Genomic DNA, 9,508 nt, shown 5'->3' on the forward strand with positions numbered 1-9,508 from the left:
TTCATCTCGTCTCCTTGAAGGCTCTCAGATTCAATCTAGCTCAGATTGAATCTTGCCTGCTTGTGAAAACAATTGTCAAAAATGGTAAGATTTCTTAAGGCAACCCATTATGGAGATTCCTTAATAAACTTTGTCTTTTTACTTGGCGGAAAAGGCTTGAGTCGAATTCATTTGGCAGGACCCGGCGTGTTGGTGTTTTGGGGCCTAGAGCACCCCTAGAAACCTATGGTTCCCTACCATAATCATTTTTCTTTAACCTCATCAGATAGGTAGATAGATAGATGAATAAATAAATAAAAAAGAAATGTGACTTACCCAATAGGGAAATAAAAGGGGAGGAGGATAAGAGAAATGGATGATGACAAAATAAAAAAAGGTAAGCAGAGACAAGACAGAAAGAGAGAAAGAACCACAAGAAAATGGGATGGCGAGAAATCCACAGTTAGTAATTATCACTGTGAATGCAAATGGGATGTGCTTACCCATAAAGTAGAAGTAAATAGCAAAATGTATTCGAAACCAGAATATAACAATATGTTGTTTACAAAGAAATGCTTTTGAAATAGAAATGATGGGGTAGAGTCTCTGGGAACCCCCCTGAACAGACCTTGAGTCTTCCCACTTGATCTGACTTTTCATGTCCAAATAACCTAGCCTCACCCTCCTTTGTCTGATTACCTCCAGATTGCCTAAGTCCATTTCCCCCCCTTGGTCCTATCAAAATATCTATACCCAAATCAGTTACCCTAGCCCTCCATCTCCTGGTAGCCTTCAGCTATTTCCCAACCTTAGTCCTATTCCTGGAGTCTGACCTTACCCTACTCTCCACAGTCCCATCGAGACCCTCCCTAAATCCCTCCTCCTATCACCTGATACTACACGACCACCATTGATCCTCCCAACAACCTTTCTGTATATAAGATCTGTCTGGCCTACTTGAAGGTGCTCAGATTCAATCTAGCTTAGATTCTACCTGGCCTGCTTGTCAATACAAGTGTCACAAATGCTCAGACTCTTTAGAATCTACTCAATATGGTGAATCTTTAATAAACTTTGTTTTTCTCTGGCCATAAAAAGGCTTGGGTTGAATTCATTTGGCAGGACCCGGCGTGGGAGTATTTTGGGGTCCCAAGCACCCCTAAACCCCTGACCTCAACATATTATTCCCAAACCTTCACTGAAACACAGACACAGGGGAATCCCAAGTGGTAACCCTCTTAACACTGCAGTGGGGATCACAGGACTCCCCAAGGCAGGGTCAGGAAGTTAGCCAGAGCTTCTGCAGCTCATTGCTTTCCTGATGGTATAACCTTAGGAAGATCCATGTGATTTGCCCATTCTCACTCAAAGAACTCAGGACCAGAGTGGGCAGAGGAAGGCATTTATTACACTCCTCTAGAGAACAAGTGTAGTGCTCACTGGGAACACTCACACTGATACAGCTGCAGGAGTGAGGGTAACCATCATCTCCACTACTGCTTGAGTTATGGTTAGTTTACATTCTTTACTTTTTACATAGTTTTCCTAGGTTATACAGTTTATATAGGTAGGATAATAAGGATACAGAAGCAGAAGTGAAGTTAATTAGATCTTCCTTGTCTGAGTTTAGGATTAATCTACATTCTTTATTTCCCCTACCTTCCCTCTTTAACATATGCAAATTATGCAAATCAGTAGGCCTGGACCTTTGAACAAGACCAGACCCTTGATAAGCTTGAACTGGTTCAACCGGTTTGGGCTCTCTAGTTTCCTGACTGCATATGTCATGCCCTCCTCAAATGTCTCATTTGAGCATGGGTACAAGCCTCTGACCTTTCACCTGACCCACCTGAAGCCTGGTTTCTGCTAAAGCTGGGGTGGGGGATGGAGAGAAGTACACCTTCAGTTCTGTGGAAACAAAACTCCTCCTCCCATTTCTTACAATACTGACTATAGAACTGAGTAAAAACTTATAAAAATAAGAGTCATTCCCCAACTGATAAATGGTCAAAGATATGAACAGGTAGTTTTCAGATAAAGAAATCAAAACTACCTATAGTCATGTAAAAATGCTCTAAATCACTATTGATTGGAGAAATGAGAATTAAAACAACTCTGATGTGTATGTTCACACCTATTATAGATGATAAATGTGTTTGTCCTTCCTTCTGGAAGAAGACCATGACATCAGGGAGATGATGACATGACTTGTGTCGACTTTGTTTGAGTGAAGCAGGGCTGTGCAAGGTCACCAGTCTCTCTTTCTCCTCCAGAACCATCTGGGTCCAGTGGCCAGATATTCATCAGGAGGACTGGAGATGGCCCTGGATGCAATGGGAGGCTCTGGCCCTTTTAGGCTAAGGTCTTTTCAGGTTCTCACTTTGAGTGAGGTAAGGCACATTCAGTGAATAGGCCTCTTTAAGAAGTGAGTGAATGGATGGCCCCTTTAATTTAAAAAAAAAAATCAAACTAGGAGGAGAAGATTCTCAGGGTTGCTGGCCAAAAGAGAAACAGTTACTATTTATATTCTCTCTGAGCAAGGAGGGCCCAAAAAGTACCCATTAAGTGGTGCTTGGGCAGGAACCTATTGGTCTCCAGTCTATAAGCTTTAAAATGAAATGGGTTTAAGGTTTGGTCTTTGAAGAAAGAAATCTAGCCGGTAAACCCCAAGTTTAACTAGGCAGCTTTCGGCCATCAAAATTTACCTTCCTTTCAAGAGGCAGAGGTTGTGTTTGTCCTTCCTTTTCGAAGAGGACCATGACATCAGGGAGATGATGACATAATGAGCTGCTGGTGGAATAGTGAACAGGTCTAACCATTCTGCAGAACAATGTGAATTATACCCAAAGGGCTATAAAACTGTACATACCCTTTGACTGAATCTGTACGTCAAAAACAATTAGAGAAAAAGAAAAAGGACCTACATGTACAAAAATATTTATACCAGCTCGTTTTGTGGTGACAAAGAATTGGAAATCAAGGGGATGTTCGTTGAAGAATGCCTGAAAAAATAGTAGTATATGATTGTGATGGAGTATTATTGTACTATGAGAAATTATAAGGGAATGGTTTCAGAAAAACATAGCAAGACATATGAACTGATGCAAAGTGATATAAGAAGAACTGGGAGATCATTGTGCATGGTAACAGCAATGTTGTAATGATGATCAGCTGTGAAAGACTTAACCACTCTGATCAATACAATGATCCAAGAGAGTTCCAAAGGACTAATAATGGAAAAATGCTATGCTCCTCCAGAGAGAGAACTGATGAATTCTCAGTGCAAATTGAAGTATAATTTTCCCACTTTATTTTTCTTGCTTTAAGAGAGAGAGAGAGCTAATGTGGAAATGTTTTCCATGAGTATAATATATATATATATATATATATATATACACACATATGTCGCTTGCCTTCTCAGTGGGTGGTAGATGGATAGGAGGGAGAGAATTTGAAATTCAAAATTTAAAAAGAAAATAATGTTAAAAATAAATAATAAATTGTTTTTAAATTAAATGATGTTTGTAAATTGCTTTGCAAACCTTACAGTGTTATTTAAATATTGGCTATTACTATTACTGGCATAACAGCTATAACAGAGAATGGTTGCATTTATAAAGGAATATTTTATGATCATATTGTTCAGTCATTTAATTTTTGTCCAATTATTTATGACCCCATTTAAGGTTTTCTTGGCAAAGATACTGTAGTAATTTTCCATTTCCTCCTCCAGTTCATTTTACAGATGGAGAAACTGAAGCAAACAGGGTTTAAGTGACTTGCCCAGAATCACACAGCTACTAAGTGTCTGGGACTGAATTTGAATTTAGGTCTTCCTGACTCTAGACCCAGCACTCTATCAACTGAGTCACCTCACCGCCCCATATGATCTTAATATATGCACAAAAGACTTCTTTTTGGAGGAGGTACATTAAGATTCTATTAAATTAAATGCCTTTTCTAAATAGTCTACAATAAGAATCACAAAATATCCAGTCAATTCTGTGACTCTAAAGACACATTATACATATTTTCCTCAAGGATACTCTCAATGTACATGTCAATCATTTTCAGCAAGAATTTATAAAAATGAAGATGTGGGAAAAGAAGTCAGTAGCTACTGATATTCTTTTAGTTGCCCTTTTTGGTATGTAGACCATTATTTTTTCCCTTCTTGTGATATCTTCCCCTGAGATGCCCTGTAAAATGATTCCATAATAATTTCTGTGTTTGTTTTATTTTTTTTTTTTTGGCAAGGCAAAAGGGGTAAAGTGACTTGTCCAGGATCTCACATCTAGTAAGTGTTAAGTGTCGGAGGCCAAGTTTGACTCAGGTTTTTTTGACTCCAGGACCAGTGCTCTATCCACTGCACCATCTAGCTGCCCTTTTTGTATTTGTTTATTTGCTTTCTTCTTTTATTCAATATTATTTTATTTTCAGTTTCAGATTTTCTCCCTCCCTCTACCACCTCCCCTACACATTCACTGAGAAAGCGACAAATACAATACTCAGTATACATTGAAGTAATGCAAAACATACTTCCACATTAGATATGTTCTGAAAAAAAAAAATAAGAAAGAGAAAAAAATATGTTTCAGTCTGCACTCAGAGTTCATCAGTTCTCTCTCTCTGGAGGTGGATATTATTTTCATCACGAGTTCTTTGGAATTGTGATGAGTCATTGTGTTGATCAGTTGCGAAGTCTTTCATAGTTGATTATCATGACAATATTGCTATTACTGTATATATTGCTCTCTATTTCACTTTGCATTAGTTCATATAAGTTTTCATAGGTGTTTCTGAAAGCATCTGCTTAATCATTCCTTACTGCACTATAATATTTCATCACATTCACAAACTAATTTGTTTAGTCATTTCCCAGTTCATGGGCACTCCCCATTTCCAATTCTTAGCTATTACAAATATCTTTGTACATATGGGTCCTTTTGATTTTTCTGTTATTTTGGGGGGGTATAGACCTATTAATGGCATTCCTGGATCAAAAGATATGCACAGTTTAATAACTTTAGGGGTATAATTTCAAATTTCTTTCCAGAATGGTTTGACTAGTTCATAGCTCCACCAACAGTGCACTAATGTACCTATTTTTCCACATCCATTCCAACATCTGTCATTTTTTTCCTATCATCTTAACCAATATGATGGGTATTAGGGAATAGCTCAGAGTTTCTTTAATTTGTATTCCTCTAATTATTAGTATTTAGAGTATTTTTTCATATGACTATTAAGTTTTGATTTCTTCCTTTGAAAACTGATTGATCAAATCTTGTGGCCATTTATTAATTGGTAGTAGCTCTTATTGTTATAAATTTGCCTCATTTACCCATATATTTAAGAAATGAAATTTTTATCATAGAAACTTACTGCAAAAATTTTTCTCTCTTTTTCTGATTTTCTTCTAATTTTAGCTGCATTGGTTTTGTCTGTGCAAAAAGTTTTTAATTTGGGGCAGCTAGGTGGCACAGTGAGTAGAGCACCGACCCTGGAGTCAGGAGGACCTGAGTTCAAATCCGGCCTCAGACACTTGACTGGGTGACCTTGGGCAAGTCACTTAACCCCAATTGCCCTCCCCTCCAAAAAAGTTTTTAATTTTATGAAATCAAAATTCTCTATTTTACATCTTGTGGATCTAATTCTTATTTGATCATGAACTCTTCCCTTAACTATAGTTCTAACAAGTAATTTCTTCCATGCTCCACTAATTAAAATACTTATTATATCACCCCCTATGAATGAAATGGCTAATTGAATCCCTGTTTTGCCCCATCAGTATTAATCAGCTAATGATTTCATAGAGGTGGTGATTGTTAGTAATTAATATATTGTACTTGTTTATCAATATTCATTTAGTCAATCAGCTAATATACTAGTTTATCAATATACATTTATTTAATCAACTAAGCAGGAATAACTAAATAAGATAGATTCTTTCTTATAAAAGACCCCAGGCTTTTATAAAAAGCCTCACACCTTTTATGAAGGGCTCCAAACTGTATGTTGCATAATGAGAAAGTCACTCACTAAGAAGTTCACTTGCTTATAGGAAACTAATATAGGACTTCCACCCTTTCTTCTTGGTGAGCAGAGTACTAATCCCAGTGTGACAGAGGTGACTCAATGACATGGAAAGTCTCCCAGCTATTTCATTGCCACTCCACGCTTCATTGTCCCCTTATTGCCCAATGTGGAGAGAAGGCTGTGAGCATTTGGCCAATGGGTGACCCTGGTTGCCAGACTGCAGCCTACCTTTCTGCCAGCTCAATGGACCATGTAGATGTTTTGACATCTGTTCATCAGTCCAGCCCCTGAACCTGTTCATTGATTTTGGTACAACCTCCTGAAAGCCAAGATAGATTTGTTAAGGTCAACTCATTGGCACATTTATCAACCAGTAGGATTCTGCATTTTGTGTAGGGACAAGGGCAATGTCTAGCCACCAGTAAGACTGTGTTTTTGGTCTGCTCTACCTGTATTATTGGGTATCAAGCACTATAAAACTAAGGCCCTAGAGAAAGGGGGCATCTCAGATCATAAGGAAGATGTGAAGTCCTATTCATTAAATGGGGCCAGGTCTCTTTAATAAATGATTATTGCCTTGGAGTTCTTCTCAGTGGTTTTTCTTGCAGATTTGACATTTTGTGGCCTCCACATATAAATCTCATTTTGAGTTGACCTTGGTATACAGAGTGAGACATGACCAGTTTCTGCCAGACTACATTTTAGTGTTCTCCGAAATGTTTGTCAAATAGAGAATCCTTTCCCCAATAGCTACAATCCATGTGTTTGTCAAATACTAAGTTCCTTAGTGTACTCATTTGCTTCTGTATATTATATACATAATCTATTCCATTGATCAACCATTCTATTTCTTACCTAGGACCAAATTGTTTTGATGATTACAATTTATAGTATAATTTGAGATCTATGCCTCCTTCATTGCCTTTTAAAAAATTAATTACCTTGATATTCTTAACATTTTGTTCCTCCAGATGAATTTATTATTTTTTTGAGTTCATTAAAGTAATTCTTTGGTAGTTGATTGGTATAACACTGAGTAAGTAAATTAATTGAGATAGCATTATCATTTTTATGATATTGACTTGACCTACCCATGAGCAATTGATATTTCTCCAGTTGTTTAGATCTATTTGTGTGAAGAATGTTTTGTAATTGTCTTCATATAATAGTTCCTGGGTTTTGTCTTGGCAGGTTGATTCCTAAGTATCTAATACTATCTGTAGTTATTTTAAATGGAATTTCTCTTTCTAGCTCTTTTTCCTAGGTTTTATATGTAATACAGAGAAATGTTAATGAATGGGGGGGGGTGGTATAGCTGGCAAATTTCCTATAGTTAATAATGGTTTTGATTAGTTTTTTAGTTGATTCTTTAAGGTTCTGTAAAAAGTGATCATTTGGATGCTTGTTGCCAGTACTTATTTCCGTTTTCTTTTTCTTGTTTTATTGCTGTAGCTAGCATTTCTAGGAAAATTTTGAATAATAATGGTGAAGGTGGCCATCTTTCTTCAACCCCTGATCTTATTGAAAAGGCTTCTAATTTGATCCATTAAACATAGTACTTCTTGGCTTTGTTGTAGTTATTGTTCACTTGTTTCTGTCCTGTCCAACTCTTTGTGTCCCCATCTGGGGCTTTCTTGGCAATGACACTGGAGTGGTTTGCCATTTCCTTCTCCAGCTCATTTTACAGATGAGGAACTGAAGCAAATAAAGTTAAGTGATTTGCCCAGGGTCACATAACTAGTAAGTGTCTGAGGCCATAGTTGAACTCAGGTCTTCCTGACTCCAGGTCTGGCACTCTATCCACTGCCCCAACTAGCTGCCCTTCTTGGTTTTTGAGAGATCCTATTTATCATTTTAAGAAAAGCAGCCCTGTTTATTCTAAGACTTTCTATTTTTTTTTAAATGGGAATGAGCATTGTATTTTGTCAAAAGATTTTCAGCATCTATTAAAATAATTAGGTGATTTCTGTTGTTTTTGTTATTCATGTGATCAACTAGGCTTATAATTTTCCTAATATTGAACCAGAACTACATTCCTGGTATAAATCCAGTCTGGTCATCGTTGAGCTCTGTGTTATAATTTTAATGATACTATTTCATTTGAAATTAGGGAAATTGGTCTGTAGTTTCCTTTTTCTATTTTGGATGTACCTGGTTCAGGTATTTAGACTATATTTGTGTCATAGAAGTAATTTGGTAGGATTCCTTTTTTGCCTTTTTTTTCAGTTTATATAGTATTGGAATTAATTGTTCTTTAAATGTTTGGTAAAATTTGTTTGAAAATATATCTATTCCTAGATTGTCATTTTTTCACCTTCAGGGAGTTCATTTATGGTTTGTTCTATTTCTTTTCCTAAGATGAAGTTATTTAAATATTCTATTCCCTCTTCTGTCAATCAAAGCAATTTGTGTTTTTCTAAATATTCATCCATTTCATTAAAATTGTCAGTTTCATTGTCATTTAGTCAAGCAAAATAATTCCTAAGAATGGCTTTTATCTCATCTTCATTGAGTGTGAATTCACCCTTTTCATTATTGATATGGATAATTTGGGGGGTTTTTTTGAGTAAAAATCAAATTAGCCAGTGATTTATCTCTTTTTTGGTGTATTATTTTGTTTAAAAAAAATCTGAACAGATGAGTTCTTGGAGGAGACCCTGACCCTGCAAAAGTACCCCAAACTGGCTGCTAAACATAGGGAATCCAACATAGCTGGGATTGACATCTTCTCCAAGTTCTCTTCATACAGTAAGCATACGAAGCAACAAGATAATGCTCCTCTTGAAAGAGGCTTGACTAAAGGCCTGGATGTTTACCTGAATACACTCCTGCCTGAGGAGATAGATGCTGATACTTGTGGAGATGATGAGAAGATCTCTAGGTGTAAGTTTCTGGATGGGTAGGAGGTAACCCTTTCTGGCTGCAATCTATTTCCCAAACTCCAAGTGGTCAAGACTGTAGCCAAGAAATACCACAACTATGAGATCCCTGAGGAGATGACAGGTCTATGGTGGCACCTCAAGAATGCCTATGCACAAGATTAATTCACCAACATCTGTGCAGCTGACAAAGAAATTGGGATGGCTATGCTCATGTAGCCAAGCAACTCAGCAAATCTTGAACTCTCCCTCACCCTATCTTTTCTCTGTTTCAATAGATCTTATCCTCCAACAAAACTCTGGCTTCACAGACTCCTCTTCACTATTGCTTTGGGAATTTTTTTGTTCATTACCAAGTCTTGCCAATGTCACCATAATATCAGCATGCTGTCTTTCAGAAAGATCTAGAACTCATCTGGTCTTGCTGATTGGGGAAATTGAAAGGCAGAGGTACAACATCCTATCAAATTAATCTCTTCAGGCATTGGTCTGATCTTGGTATAGTCCAAGTGCTTGAAGCCCTCTCACTCTTAGAATTGTTTAGCTGGCTATTCTGCCAATATCTCAAACCATTTTCTTGAGTGAATTAGGAACATGTAACCAACACTGAC

General features: G+C 37.1%; 1 pseudogene; it reads left to right on the plus strand.

The window, feature by feature from the left end:
- Positions 1–351: 351 nt before the first annotated feature.
- LOC118851151 lies at positions 352–9,139 on the plus strand (annotated as a pseudogene).
- Positions 9,140–9,508: the final 369 nt, after the last annotated feature.

Source organism: Trichosurus vulpecula, chromosome 5 (assembly GCF_011100635.1).
Source record: "Trichosurus vulpecula isolate mTriVul1 chromosome 5, mTriVul1.pri, whole genome shotgun sequence".
Taxonomy (NCBI): Eukaryota; Metazoa; Chordata; class Mammalia; order Diprotodontia; family Phalangeridae; genus Trichosurus; species Trichosurus vulpecula.